Here is a 16,255-nt window from a genome sequence, read left to right on the forward strand (position 1 = left end):
AATTTAGTCAAAGACACTTTGGCTGCAATGAACAATTCCACTTATTTCTCAAGATTTCATTCCAAAATAATCAATACTTCTTGTTGAAAGGTACAACAACCAAGATCTGCTTACCTGGAGCGGAAGCCATAGACAATAAACTCTGGGCCATATATGGATAATTATACGATAATCATTATTAAGTATTATCATTATTAATGATAATGTATACATCACTAATGATACATATGTCCCAGAACTACCAGGAACACTTAAATGGTAATTTTGACAAATTACTGGAGGCTGAGTGTGAACTAGCCTTAGAGAGAAAATCTTGGGGCTGCAGTCTTAGGGGGCACTACAATTTCTTTACCTGAAGGACTCCATCAGTTTCTCATAGTAAAAATCCGAGAAAGATTCTTTTCTGACTCTGCCAAAGAAAGGGGAGGGTCGGGGCGCCTGGGTGGCTCAGTCGTTAAGTGTCTGCCTTCGGCTCAGGTCATGATCCCAGGGTCCTGGGATCGAGCCCCGCATGGAGCCCCGCATGGAGCCCTGCATGGAGCCCCACATGGAGCCCTGAATTGGCAGAGCAGGAAGCCCGCTTCTCCCTCTCCCACTCCCCCTGCTTGTGTTCCCTCTCTCGCTGGGTCTCTCTCTGTCAAATAAATAAATAAAAATCTTAAAAAAAAAGAAAAAGGAAGGGTCATCATAATAAGACCAGAGACTTTGCCATAACAAAGACCTATTCTCCAGGATAAAGGACTTCACCAGAACACACTTCTGAAATCTTATCTCAGCCAGAGAAAGGGAATTTATCACCTCTCCAGCCCCCTCCAGCATTCCTGTACAAAGTAAGGGGACGATTTTAAGAAATAAAAACCATAGTCAAGAGGGGGCAGGGCTTCACAGAAATAAATCGAGAATGCTAAAAGGAGGGAAAGGATAAGGAGGGAAAGCTATACCAATGGAAGAGAAACAGAAACGTGTGTAAAAACTGGAGTTGTAAGACACAGCCCCACAAAAAATAGACTTAATCAGAAGACTATAGAATGCTTCTTGGCTCACATCCTCCACCACACCAGCAAGGGTCTAGATTAATAACAAAAGTCACAGCTGAAAGAGCTACAAGAAGCACTCTCTGTCTGAAGAGCAGTACATGGGAAAAGAATGAAAACATTGAGGGTCACCAAAACGAGGGCACAAGAGGAATCTGAAGCCTCTGGTACTAGGCTACACCAAGCACTGAACACAGCTTAACTCGTAGCTGCATTAACATAAATCCTCACACAAAATGTCTGTTTACTTCAATATCTATTATCCAAAATAATATGGCTGGCTTTCAAAAAAATTTCAAGACATGCCAAATGACCAAATAAATAAATAAATACACACCTCCATACATGTGTACATACATACATAACAGTGTGGAAAAGACAAGGCAGTCATTAAAATGAGAGTCAGGTTATGATTCAGATGTTGAAAGTATCAGCCAGAGAATTTAAAATAACAATAATAAGCATGTCGGGGCGCCTGGGTGGCTCAGTCATTAAGCATCTGCCTTTGGCTCAGGTCATGATCCCAGGGTCCTGGGGTCGAGCCCCGCATCGGGCTCCCTGCTCAGCAGGAAGCCTGCTCCTCCCTCTCCCACTCCCCCTGCTTGTGTTCCCTCTCTCGCTGTGTCTCTCTCTGTCAAATAAATAAAATCTTTAAAAAAAACAAAAAAAACCCAAAAAAACAATAATAAGCATGTCAAGGGCTCTAATGATAAGAGCAGACAACATGAAAGACCAAATGTATAATGTAAGCAGAGAAATGTAAACTCTAAGAAAGAAGCAAAAGGAAATGCTAAAAATTAAAACAAAACAAAACAACAACAACAACAAAAACCAGTGTAACAGAAATAAAGAATGCCTTGAACCAGATCATCAGAAGACTCAGCATGGCTAAGGAAAGAGGCAGTAAGCTTGAAAATAAGTCAATAAAAACTTCCCAAGATAAATAAATTTATAACATATGTATAACTGAAATATCCACAAGGAAGAAAGAGAGGATAAAGTAGAAGAAATAACTGAAGTCATAATGGCTAAGAACTTGCCAAAATTAATGACACACACCAAATATCAGATCCAGGAAGTTCAGAGAACACCAAGAAGTATAAATATAAAAAATTCTATACTTACATATATCATATTGAGGCTGCAGAAAACCAAAGACAAAGAGAGACTGTTAAAGGAAATTAGAGAGAGAGAGGAAAAAAAAACCTCCCCTATAGAGAAACAAGAATAGCAATTATAGTGGATTTCTCTTTAGAAAACAAGTAAGCAAGGAGTGTTGAAAGAAAAAAAAAACAATCTAGAATGCTATATCCAGTGAAAGTATCTTTCCAAAGTAAAGGAAAATACAGACTTTCTCAAACAAACAAAAACTGAGGGGATTATTGTGAGCAAGAAATGTTGAAGTTTTTTTTTTTTTTTAAAGATTTTATTTATTTATTTGACACAGAGAGACACAGCGAGAGAGGGAACACAAGCAGGGGGAATGGGGGAGGGAGAAGCAGGCTTCCCACTGAGCAGGGAGCCCGATGCAGGGCTCGATCCCAGGACCCTGGATCATTTTTAATGATCATTAAAATGAGAGTCAGGTTATGATTCAGATGTTGAAAGTATCAGCCAGATGTTGAAAGTATCAGCCAGAGAATTTAAAATAACAATAATAAGCATGTCTTGCCCACTGTAAATGTGATACATAATACACATCCTCTGTCCTATTCATGTAACTTAATAAAATTGTTGGCTTTTGATATCCCCAAAGATTGCTTCTTCTCAACATTTTTTTGTGAATGTCTGTTCTATGTTGCAAATCAACCAAAGTGTACTGTAATCTAGTTCACTATAGAATTCTATGTTCAGTATGGATTGGATAACTTAGTCCATGTTTTTCCTTCTTGCCCACAAGAATATCAGAGAACCTTAAATCAGATAACTTACTGAAACCTGAGCAGGTTGTGTCTACTGCTCCCACTCACCTCCTGACATTCCCACTCTAGCAGTCAGGAGAGGCTCTCAAAGGGGCATAAATCGGTTTCCATTAAACAGTGCTGCCTCAAGAATATTACTCTTTGTTTCTAAGCCCTCAAAAAAAATTACTTTAATCCATTCTAGATTTTTTGGTTAAATTACCAATGAACACACTCAGCTATGGTATATGTGATTTTATCTTTCTTTTGTGAATATTATAACACATTATCCATGATTGCCAAAGAAATAAGAACTAAAGCTCAATAATGACCTCTGTACCTTTTCTATAAGAACTGGGATAGTATTCCCCAGCCATGAAATAAAACTTACTTAGATAAATTAGGAAAACCTGGGCACCTGGGTGGCTTAGTTGGTTAAGTGACTGCCTTTGGCTCAGGTCATGATCTCAGGGTCCTGGGATCGAGCCCCGCATAGGGCTCCCTACTCAAGCAGGAAGCCTGCTTCTCCTTCTCCCTCTGCCCCTCCCCTGCTTATGCTCTCTCTCTCTCTCTCAAATAAATAAATAAATAAATAAATAAATAAATAAATAAATAAATCTTTAAAAAAATTTAGGAAAACCCTTCCAATCTAATCTTTTGCTTCACAAATTCAATCTTATTTATTTGTTCAACCAGTATTTATTCAGTGCATATTAAGTGCCAGATATTGAGCTAGAAGAAAAAGTATATGACTCATGAGGGTTTATCTCATTCTCTCTGCCACCTGTTAACAACCTGCAGTCCTACTCTTCTCTTGTCCCTTTTTAACAAATAGTTTTTAAATTCCCCCAATTAACACAGAAACTCAATAGTTTAGATAAGTAGATAGATGACTGATAGATAGATAGATGATAGATAGATGATAGATATCCATTCTTTAACTCTGAAAGATATATTTAGCAAGCAATGACACGTTTGCTGATTTATTTGAAAATTGTCTCTTTTGTCATAAAAGATAAGAAAACAAACAGAATAGATGAAATTCATAAGAAACATTAAGTCTAAGGAATACATAAGTTATAAGTTTTTGAGATACAGGTGAAGCTCACAGGAACTGTTAAGCATGTATAATGAGTTAGCAAGTTCCTTGACATAATTCATAAGAAATAATAAATATTAATAGTAAATAACCAGTAAGACATGCCAAGTTAGTTAGAATCAATAGAAAATAAGATCTAATAAATAAGACTTTTACTTAAAGATGGAAAAGAATGGAAAGATGAAGTCTTTCGTCTGGGATGTCACCTCTGGGCAGCCAGCTCTGTCATCTTTGGGTCAATGCTCTTTAGATACATCACAGATGGTTTATTTGGGCTTTACATATACCTCCCCAAGATGTAGATAAAACCCATAGCTTTTCAGCAGCTAATTAGAAATGGACAACTTTGGCCAGGCTGGACCCTTCTCTCTCCTACAGACCAAGTGTGTACCATCTGCCCAAGGCACATTCCTTCTATTCCAACTCTTTGAGCACCCTTGCTCAGATGTCAGCTCTAGTCTTCCTAACATGACCACCATGGGAGAGATGGCCCATGGATACTGAAAAACCCTATCATATAACTCAGGTCCAATAGTGTGGCCTCTCTGCCTACTTGTGCCCTGAGAATCTTAACTTATCTGTCTCTTTTACTTCACTTTTGACTCCATTTAAAATTGACTTAATAAGTCATATAATTTAAGCATATTAATCTGGTACATGAGATTTCAGTCTCAAAATCTGGGATAATTTGGTTGGTAGAGTAGTTGGGGGTATCACCACATCAAATTGATTTCATACACAATAGGAAAACTGTATATCATAATAGGTGTCCTATCACTAGTAATTTACTGAAATGGCCAAAGTCTAGAAAAAAGGGAGACAATTGCTCAAAATGTCTAGAAAGAGGGTGACTACCTTATAGTTTAGGCCCATTTTTCACTCAATGATAAGTTATTCTGTTTATCAAAATAGCAAGTCAAATTAATGAGATATTATTAGAGAATGATTGTGGTAGAGTGTTTCATGGAAAATAACTTTTTAAATATTATTATTGTTATTATTATGCTTAATTGATACTCATTTTTATTTTTTATAAAATTGTGAGACAAATAGAATCTTAACATATTCAACAAAAAATATTCTAGGGGTGGCTCAGTCAGTTAGGTGTCTGCCTTCAGCTTAGGTTATGATCCCAGAATGCTGGGATCAGGCCCCACATCAGGCTCCCCACTCAGTGGGGAGTCTGCTTCTCCCTCTCCCTCTGCCCCTCCTCCTGCTCATACTCTCTCTCTCTCTCAAATAAATAAATAAAATCTTTTTAAAAATTCTAAATATGAAATACTACTCTAATTCTACATGTGCATCTGACTATGTCTGCCATCTTCCTGCTTTCCATATTTATTTACTTTACCAAAAAATTATACATAATGAATTTGCTCCACGGTAGATACTGACATAGGTAAAATGGTATATTTCTTAATTACTACACTAACAACTCTACCATTCGTTACAAATATCCTGAATCAATTTGAATTTTGAAGATCTAATAAAAACATATTTAATTAGTATGTTTTATGATAACAGTAGTATAATTTGAAACAGTGAACTCATAAGCTCTGGAATCTGACATATATTACAGTGAACATTTATTTAGGTAGGAACAATATTGAAACAGCTATATCTGATGAGATCAGCCACTCCTGTAGCATTTTCTTAAGAACTTAGTGAAATCAACCAGAGATAGAAAAAATTCATAACATACTTGAAACCCTCAGAAAAGAAAAATAAGGAAGTAATTTTACCTCAAAGCGTGAACAACAAAATTATTCAATATTAATGTTAAAAGATTACCAAATTCATATGAAATCACTTATATAATAGTGTATGATAGAGAAATACTGAGTTATGAAGCTCTTAATATTTAATATTACAGAATTTTTTTGTTTACAAAGAAGAAAAAATACAGGAAATTTAATCTACATTTCTCTGAAGAACTGAGAGGGTTGGCTTCATCTTTCTTTAACAAGGGAAAATAATATTTGCTTAATACATTTTCATAATTTAAATTAGAAATTGGGCAAATTTTATATTCTCAATTATCTTAATTATAAAAATAAACAACCAAAATAGTTCTTAGGGCAGAAAGGCAATTGTCCTGAGAGACTGGTAGAGTTGAAAATAGTTTGTAAACTACAAAGGATTTAATTTTTAGAAACAGTAACTTGGGTTGATTTAAATTTTCATCATTGTTAGAGTTTCAAATATCTGAAAAAATAGGTATTTATTTAGTTACACAATTTACTTTGTAAATAAAAAAGTGTGCCTCTTAAGGGAGAGATATTTCCTCAACCCATTTAATCCAAATGGAAATTTCAAAAGTATCCATATTGCAGAGAAGGAATAGTAAAATTTGACCATTTATACATATGGCAACTTTTATAAAATTCTGGCTCTAAATTCCTAGGGAAGGAGTGGAATTTGGGTCCCTACCTTGATCTCTAGAAAAATATGAATGCTGAGAGCAAAGATTGACAATGGTTTCTATCCTCCATGATGTTATTCAAAGTTCATTGTTATGTAATGCATTGATTCCACCATTGGGAAAGCATTTCTTTATAGACCAATGTCACCAAGACTTTGGGCCCCTAAGTTGAGTGTATAGTATGTTGGGATTAAGCTACTTTTGTGCCCAGCCAGGAAACACTGCATGAGATGCCAATGGTAGAATGGAGGATTTTTTAGTGTCCCAATGGGAGTTCGAATGTTTGTTTTATATTTATGATTCTATAGTAGAATAGGCCTTCTCAGTGATAACAGTAGCTACAGTCAACAAGAGGGACTCTTCATGCCCCATCACTGAAAATATCAGGCACTATTACTCTGTCAGTATGAATATAATTATATCTCTGTTCTTCTGTCACAATTCATTTTTTGATAAAATATTGAAAAGTATCAGTGGATTGTGGAAATCAAGGTCCTCGCAAGCTATATCAGTTGAAGAACTACAGAATAAAGCAATTGGAAATAATGTCTCATTAAAAATTGAATTTAAAAATTGAAATTTCATGATAGAGCAAAAATAGAGTAGCAGAAGTTTTCACTGTGTTGCAAAACAATTGCACGGTTTAGTATTAGGTGCATTACATGGACATGTTATATCTTAGTGATTGTGTAAGAAATTCTCCCAGTCCAAATATTATCAGCACACAAACGCTCTCTTAATTCCATTTTCGAAGACATTAATAAGTAAGTTTGGATGCATGAATCCTGTGTGGGGCACAGTGTCTCCATTTAGCAAACTGCTGATTGTGTTAATGTAACATTGGGTTGTATAAAAAATGGTGCATCTAATGAAGACTTAAATGCCACATGAAATGTTGTGCCTCTCTAAGAACATCACTGAGGCCTCCCACTTGGTGCTTTTATCCTTCATTACACACATATAGCCCTCAATTTCTTCAGGAGATACATATACCTAATGGAAATCCTTGGATTAAACTGGAGAGCATGTTTGTCAGCAGCATCTGTCTTAATAGGTAAGTCATTCCACTTGCTCATCCCAGAGCCACATTCACAGAGCACCTCCTAATAATTATGATAAAGCCTCAGACTTTATCTCAGAGCACATTAGACAACCAGGAGATGGTTCAACCGACAATTTGAATCCAAAGGGTCTGTTTTTCCAACTAGCAGGGAAAAAATAAACTGGCTCTGTCATCATGCTCATCAAGTATATCAGGGTCGAAGCTCCAACGTCCTTGCTGCCTTAATATTCATGCTCTCATAAGTTTCTCATTTGGAAGGCTGCAACAGAAATAAGTAACCTCTTGCTGAATGTCCTTCTCAGTTATCTGAGAAAATTCACTTTTGCTTTAGGCTTTATTTAGAGATATAATCTAGCAAATTCTCTTCTCTCTGTCACTTTCTCTCTCTCTCTCTTTCTCTGTTCTGTGTGTAGATATACATTTATATTCATAATGTGTGCATATAAAATGCAAATGCATATATTAGAAGCACTGCCCTTTTCCTCACATTACCTGTTTCTGGAGGTCTATAAGCAAGAAAAGTGGTTGTTGTGAAATATGGAAGCAAAAAATACATTAGAGGGGCGACTGGGTGGCTTAGTGAGTGGAGTGTCTGACTCTTGATTTTAGCTCAGGTCATGAACCCAGGGTGGTGAGATCAAGCCATGTGTCAGGCTCCATGGTCAGTGGGAAGTCTGCTTGAGATTCTCTCCCTCTCCCTCTAACCCTCTCTCATTCTCTCTCTCTCTCAATAAATAAATAAATCTTAGAAAATACATTAGATATTTCACAACTGATATCAAATAAAGTTCTACAAATATCTGGGGAACTATATCTAGAGAAAAATCATAAAATTTACAGTCTCTCAAAGATGATGTAAGAGTTAAGTCACAAAAGAAGACTTGTAAGCAGCACAGAGTTTAGGTGTCTGCACCAGTCAGAGGCTCTGTGAAGAAATGTTAGTGTGAATATGTTTCCAGAAGACGCTACAAATGTCTGGATTGATTTTTTTTTGTAAAAGGATCAACAAGGCTCTCGTTTCTCAGAAATACACAGCCTTAAAGACTGGGGAAGAGAGAAGGTGGTGAAGTATTCTTATATAGGAAATCAATCAGGTCAGAGTTCTAGAGGAGAAGGAAATGTATGTGGTTAAGAAGGAAAAGATAACATTCTGAGGGGGATATTTATTGTTTCAGATAAAAATCACTGATCCACCATGCTCCCTTCTTTACAGATAACAGCTAAATTAATAACCAATAAAGAACATTCCTACAATGAAAATACCAAATGTATATGTTGACTTTGTTTTTAGTGCCAAGTATTGTGTTCCTGTGTAGCCAAATTTAATATAACTTACAAGGGACTGCAGCAAGGATCATGTCAAGATTTTTCATTTCAAATGCTATATCCTGCTTGCCCCATACTCTTTCAAATCTGAGTCTCTAATAAGTACAAAAAAAATGACTCCTGTGTTCCAAAGAAAAATGTTTTTTTGTCCATTGTTCATGTTATTCTTATGCCATCACTTACTAAAAACAATTTAAAAAGACTGATACACAATTGTAGGTTGAAACAGATTAAACTGACTTTCAAATTGCCTTTGTCCATTCTCTTTCTCTAGGCAATACCATGTGTACACCATGTAAGGGAATCACTGTTCTTTGTTTGTTTCCTTTTTTGGCAATCTCCAGTACAGATCTGCCTTTCTGTAGTCATCCAGTATCCCCTTGTATAGTTGTGTCCATCACTGGTTTTGTATTAGGTTAGGCAATATACAAGCTGTGTTTTGAAAATTATCTTCTTAAAGCAAACTATGGGGGAAGAAAACATTTGGCCAGTTTTAGCTATTTACTGCAATTATCTTTAAAAGAGGCAAGACTGGGGTGCCTGGATGGCTCAGTCGGTCGATCGTCCAACTCTTGGTTCCAGCTCAGGTCATGATCTCATGGGTCGTGAGGTCAAGCCCTGTGACCGGCTCCATGCTCAGAGGGGAGTCTGCTTGAAAGATTCTCTCTCCCTCTGCCCCTCCCCGCTCAAATAAATAAAGAAAGAAATGGAAATATTAATTTTGAGATTTCAATAAACTATGAAGTAAAGAAAAAAAAAGAATTTCTCTGTTTTACCAGAATTGCCATGAGTAGGAACCCCATAGCTTTACGTTGTAGATCAGATTGATGCAGAATCATTGTAGCCCCACTCCGTCTCTTAGAGGCATCATCTGCTATTGGATAATATGAAGGAATAAAGCAAACAAAATGGAATATTTATCAATAACTTCTGAACAAGTTCTTCTGTTTAACTTTAATATGTAGCCTAAGAAAAATGAATTGCGCTATGATTTAGCATGTTTAGAAACTTGAATATAAGAGAATTTCTTCTCCATTTATACACATTCTTTGTTTTAAAATCCACACATCTCCTGAATTTAGGATATTTGAAACCTACACCTCTTAATCTTTATTTTTAACATGCAATTAATGAGTACCCACATGTATTCTGTCACTATAATTTATTTTTACTTTATAAACTTTCCTTGTTCTATATGATTCCAAAAGGCACAAATAATAGTTTTCTATTTTGCCTGCCACTCTAGGACTATATTGAATCCGTCAAGAATTGTCAATAGGAATAAATATCATTTTTGTATATGAATTGTCTGGAACATTTTTAAATGTCAAAACATTTTTTATGTTTTCTTTTAAATGATATTTTAATTATGTGAGTGCTATGTGACAAACAGAAACATGCCAACCTGCAGACCAGACAGTGGTAAATTGGCAGATAGAATATGCATAAGCACCAGAAAATGTTTGAAATTTACCATTGAGTTTTAAAATACAAAGCAAACACACTCAATGTGTGACGGGCAGCATATTTACTAAACAGTCATCATCCATTTATCCATAACTTACATTCAATAAAGTTAGCCCAAAAGCATTCCTGTATTTAATTGGTTTCCCAAAAGTGGAGTCAATTTTATGAGCTTAAGAGCTCTTAATGTTATTTATTTTTATTTCTATTGATTAAATTGTATTAAGACCTGTCCTGTTAACTTCCAAGGCTTTTCAAGTACAGCTTAGCTGGCTTCCCCTCCATTATCAACCCATCTCTTGTCTGTAGGTTAAAACCTTGCTGTAGTCATAGGTCTCTTTACCATTTCCTAAATAGGTCACTTTGTCTCCATTCCTGTACTAAAGTCTATGGATATCTCATACTATGAATTATTTTTCATCTTCTCCTGGACAATTCATGTCATGTCTCCCCTTGACACATAGCTCTCAGCTCCAAGAATTCTTCCGCAGGCCATGGATGTGTAATTTATGCTTCTCCATGCTTCCCCGTTCCTCCCCTGCCCCACTCTGGTTATTACTCTGTTATCTGCAGAGTACCTTGAAGAGAATTGATGAGATTTAGGAGCCTACTCTCTAGTGTTAGCACATTTATCATGTGATGCTGGGCATGGACTTTGGTATTCCTTGAATTCTGTTGTCTCATCTAGAAAGCAAATATGTTGAAGAGGATCCCCTGGAAGTCTCTGGCCAGAGGGCCCCAAATTGCATAAAGCCAAGCAGTCCCGGGCTTCTCCAAAGCAGGACCATTATGTTCTGCTTTTTGTTTTTTTTTTTGTTGTCATGCCCACTGTGCCTAGGACATGTAATCAACACAGTCTTAATTAAATGAATCCTTGTGGAATAAACTGATTGAAGCAAGAATCTTCCTGGGAACGACCCAGCCCAGCAAAACCAGTGTTGGGCGCATTTGGGTACCGAATTTCCTGTAGTGCTGGAAATGCGGTAGCCCCTTTGGATTCTGAAACCTCCGAGGAAAATCAGGAGCCCAAGTCCCATACACAGCTCGAAGCTCAGTGGTAGAATGTGAGCCTAGAACTCTGTTTCCACCACCAGTGTGGTGTTTGCTACCAGATCCTGATGCAGCAACTCACTCCATGCTATCTAAAAACAAAACATTACAAAAACTTGAGTATCTTTAAAAAAAGACCAAAAACTGAGCACGAAATATGAACAAAACAGTTCCAGCCTATCATTCCATGCTACCTAGACTCACCAGTAAAGAAAATAAACGAATAAATAAAGAAAAAATATTTTTTTATAAGTGAATTCCTCTTCAATTCTAGGTTTTATTCTTATAAATTATTTTTTGCAGCCACACCAAAGGGTGAGGTGGCAAAAGTCAGCACAATTCCAGTAAACATTACTTAATGTCCAAATGGAAACACCAGGCAAAGCTCACAAAATCAAATATGGTCTGTAATTTTCATGCCTCCCACTCTGTCACCCTCTTGCTTATTGAATTTTTTCCCCGTCTGGAATCCAAAAGAGCCCTGTGGCGTTGGTCAAATGCTATGTGGATAAGAAGTTCTTCGTGGCATGAGTGAGTTGCATTATTTCTGAGTGATCTTCCATTCAGCATGCCTCATGCTTGCAGGACAGTTGAAGATGGATGGGAATGTCAGGTTACAGTAAGTTACACATTAATCCACGCTCCCACTGCAATGACAGTTAACTTTCCTTGATGGGCGCTATGAAGGAGCAGTGATGTAAGTGTGTATGCTGTCCAGCTTCCCCGTTTTGTACATTTAATTAAATACTTTTGGGAAACCAATTAAATACATCTAACTCCTCTTGAAATGATGAGACAAAGCTTACTAAAAATCTGTTTCAGAGTCAGACGGGCTGTATTCCATAGGCAGTTTCTGTTGTTTCACTCAGTGACATTTCCTTAGGCTTCAGATGTATTTTAATTCTACTAAATATTCAGATAGACTCATTTGTCATTTACCTAGACTGGGATTTGATTTTTCCCTATGAATTCAATGTGTCTATAAGTCACCTAAAAACCTTAAAGGCAAATGGGCTTATTTTGTGTTATTGCTTTTTATATAATCTATTTCCTCTGCTCTATCTTTAATTGTATTTATATGAATTCTAATGTGAAGTTAAATGCCATGGTTTTCAGTGAATCATATACTACAGATCATTTTACTGTAGCGATATTGATTTAGTTTAATTTTTCCCTTGTGTTCAAACTCTTACTTTTCTAAGATTGTTTTTGTACTTAAATAAATAAATGCATTTATTTAAAAATTAAATACTAAAAACTATTGCCTAAAGCAGAGAGCAATTTGCAAATTTTATAACCATGATGACACTCATTTCTATATAAAAGTCCAACTATGGATATTTAGCATATTATTAGTAAAGATGGAGCATGTCTATGTTCTAAAACTTGCAAAAATATCAGAAAAAAAATATTGACCAAACAAAGCTATTCATTTTAACCAGCAATTAGCTTTGGAACTAGGTCTGCACACCAAAAATAATTGATTTTTAAAACTATTTCTTAAACCCTTTCAGGCATTAGCTCCTTTTGCATTTAGGACATAGAAATGCGGCTTTAAATATAGGTTGGTTTAAGCTACATAAACCAATCATTGTGACCAGAAGGGGGAATCATGTGACTGGTCTGTCCCACGTTATATAATCCCTGCTAGCGTTGGAAGGCCTGGTCAGCCGCACCTATATAAGCAGAAAAGGTGGGGTTATTATGAGATGGGGGACTTCATATCTGTAGTAGGTGGAATGGTGGCCTCCCAAAGTAAATGTCCACACCTCAGAATCTGTGAATGTGACCTTCTGTGGACAAGGGTGTCTTTGCAGGTATGTTTAAAGATTACAAGATGAGGGGCGCCTGGGTAGCTCAGTCATTAAGCGTCTGCCTTCGGCTCAGGTCATGATCCCAGGGTCCTGGGATGGAGCCCCGCATCGGGCTCCCTGCTCAGCGGGAAGCCTGCTTCTCCCTCTCCCACTCCCTCTGCTTGTGTTCCCTCTCATACTGTGTCTCTCTCTGTCAAATAAATAAATAAAATCTTTAAAAAAAAAAAAAAAAGATTGGGTGCCTGAGTGGCTCAGTTGGTTAAGTGACTGCCTTCGGCTCAGGTCATGATCCTGGAGTCCTGGGATCGAGTCCCGCATCGGGCTCCCTGCTTGGCGGGAGTCTGCTTCTTCCTCTGACCCTCCTACCTCTCATGCTCTCTGTCTCTCATTCTTTCTCTCTCAAATAAATAAATAAAATCTTTAAAAAAGAAAAAGATTACAAGATGAGATCATCCTCTATTATCTGGGTGGACCCTAAATTCAAGGTCAAGTGTCCTGATAACAGAAGAAGACAAGCACAGACAGAAAAGGCCAAGCAGAGACCGGAGTGATGCCACCATGGGCTGGGAATCACCTGGAGCCACTAGAAGCTGGAAGAGGCAAGGAAGGATCCTCCCATAGAGACTATAGAGGGAGCACAACCCTGCTGACACCTTGATTTTGTATTTCTGGCCTCCAGAACTGTGAGAGAATACATTTCTGTTGCTACAGGCCACCAAGTTTGTGGTAATTTGTGATGGCAGCCCTACGTCCAACACAATATCCAAAGAAAGAAAGATTAAACAGAGAGGAACTTTAAAATCATATTGTCTAAATCTTCCTTGAAATCCCTTTGGGATTCTGAACAAAACTACATTTAACTTACACTATATTTGGGAAGTCTGGACAGCTCCCAAGTATTAATTCAGAAATGTAGAATTTACCTCCATTCATGCAGTTGTGAGTTGGTGTCCCTAAATAAAATTTTATAATTTCCATGATGTACATCTTATCTCTTGATTGTTAAATATTATCGAATATTTTTGTTCATTTCCATGTATAACCAATCTTGGAAGTTTTAAATGTATTATTTTGACTCCACATTAGTTTTAATATTATTTAAGTCTCCCTGTACATCTTACCTCTGCACACATTAAGATATAAAGGAATAAAAGAAGAAAATAACAAATATTATATTATCAGCACCCAGAATCCGCCATTACTTGAACTTGTTTACTTACTATCAAAATCTATTATATATCTGCTTCTCCATTTCTCCTGAACATGGAGAATCATGCATCCTATGTTCTGGCAATATCTTTGGCCCAGTTTTCTTTTTAATTCCATTTTCTGCTTCCCTGCCTGGATCCCTCCACATTAGCTTAGGATATAAAATTCAGATTTTCAGTTCTGTGAAACATATGAACACAGGCAGAAATATCCTATAACTCCACACCCTCCCAACTCTCATATTTTTGAGATTTCACTTTCAATTCATACTTATAAGGTAAGTTGTTGTAGCTGTGTGTATTTTAATTATTATTACTTACATCAGTGTTTCTCAACAGGATCATTACATCCATTTGGGATAGGGCAATATTTTGTTGTTCAAGTGTCCCATGCATCACAGGTATTAAATATTATTATTCTGACAGCTAACAAAGCTCTCACACATTTGCAAATGCCTCCAAGAGGAATGGCACTGCTCCAGATGAAATTCTTGACCTGACTTAAAATGTTCTTAGATCAACCAATATGGTTTACTGATACTGTTCATTTCTGTTTCTTTGACATTTTATCTTTGCATCTAGATCAATTTTCTTCTTTTTTGCAAACTATGATAATAATTTTCCAAGCAAGAGTGTGTAATGGTAAATTCCCCAAGTCTTTGTTTTTCATCAATGTCTTAATGTCACCCTCCCTCTCTTTGATAAGCATCAGAGTTGACCTTGAAGGTTTATTTTCTGGCAGCTTTGTTTCACTATTCATAAATCTTTTATTGCCAATGAGAAATCAGATACCAACTGATTCTTTTTTTTTAAGATTTTATTTATTTATTTGACAGAGAGAGACACAGCGTGAGAGGGAACACAAGCAGGGGGAGTGGGAGAGGGAAAAGCAGGCTTCCCGCAGAGCAGGGAGCCTGATGTGGGGCTTGATCCCAGGACCCTGGGATCATGACCTGAGCCAAAGGCAGACACCTAACGACTGAGCCACCCAGGCGCCCCTGATTCTTGATTCTTTGTAATTCATCTCTCTCTTCCTTCCAATATTTTTAAATTTTTCCATTATTCTTTTTTCCATTTTAGATTTTTCCATTATTCTTCCTGGCAGCTTAGAGTTCTACTGTTATGCGTATATGTGTGGATTTATTTTTGCTTATTTTGCAAAACACTTAGTGGGAGTTTTCAATCTAAAAAATTATATCTTTCTTTTTTTCTTTTTTTATGAATACCTCTTGGGCACTATTCTTCTATAGACTCCTGGAATACCTACTGGACAAAAACTGAATCTTTTGGTTCTGTCTTTTATGGTTGAACTTTGCTATATAGTTGCTCTATATATTTTGTGTTGTAATCTGGAAATTATTATTTGTTCTATATACTATTCAATAATATGCATTTGTTGTACCCAGTCTTCTAGACGAGCCATTAAATTTTTTTCATTTCAAAATTACCATTTTCTTACTAAAATTTCTCTTTATTTCCTTACTTTTCCCACTTGTTCTTGAATCATCTGCATGTCCTTCAATTGTAATGTGTTATTTGCTTGCTATGTTAATCTTAATCTCATTGTTAATATAAAAACATTCTTTTAAGCTCCTTTTTATTTTGCTCTATGACTTATTTTCCCTTGAGGAGTATTTTCTCCTTTCTTATTTGTCTCCAATGATACTGATCATCTCCCCTGTTATCTTAGAAATCCACAACAATCTTGTAGTTGCTTTGGCCTCAAAATTACTGGGCCCATCTGTAGAAAGGACTTTTCCTTGGTCCAAATATATATTGTATTATACATTTTATACATCTCAGTGTACTTTCTAATATTTTTATTTTCCCTTCTTTGACCCATTGGTTACTTAGGAGTGTATTGTTTAATTTCC

This window comes from Halichoerus grypus, chromosome 4, assembly GCF_964656455.1.
Source record: "Halichoerus grypus chromosome 4, mHalGry1.hap1.1, whole genome shotgun sequence".
Classification (NCBI taxonomy): Eukaryota; Metazoa; Chordata; class Mammalia; order Carnivora; family Phocidae; genus Halichoerus; species Halichoerus grypus.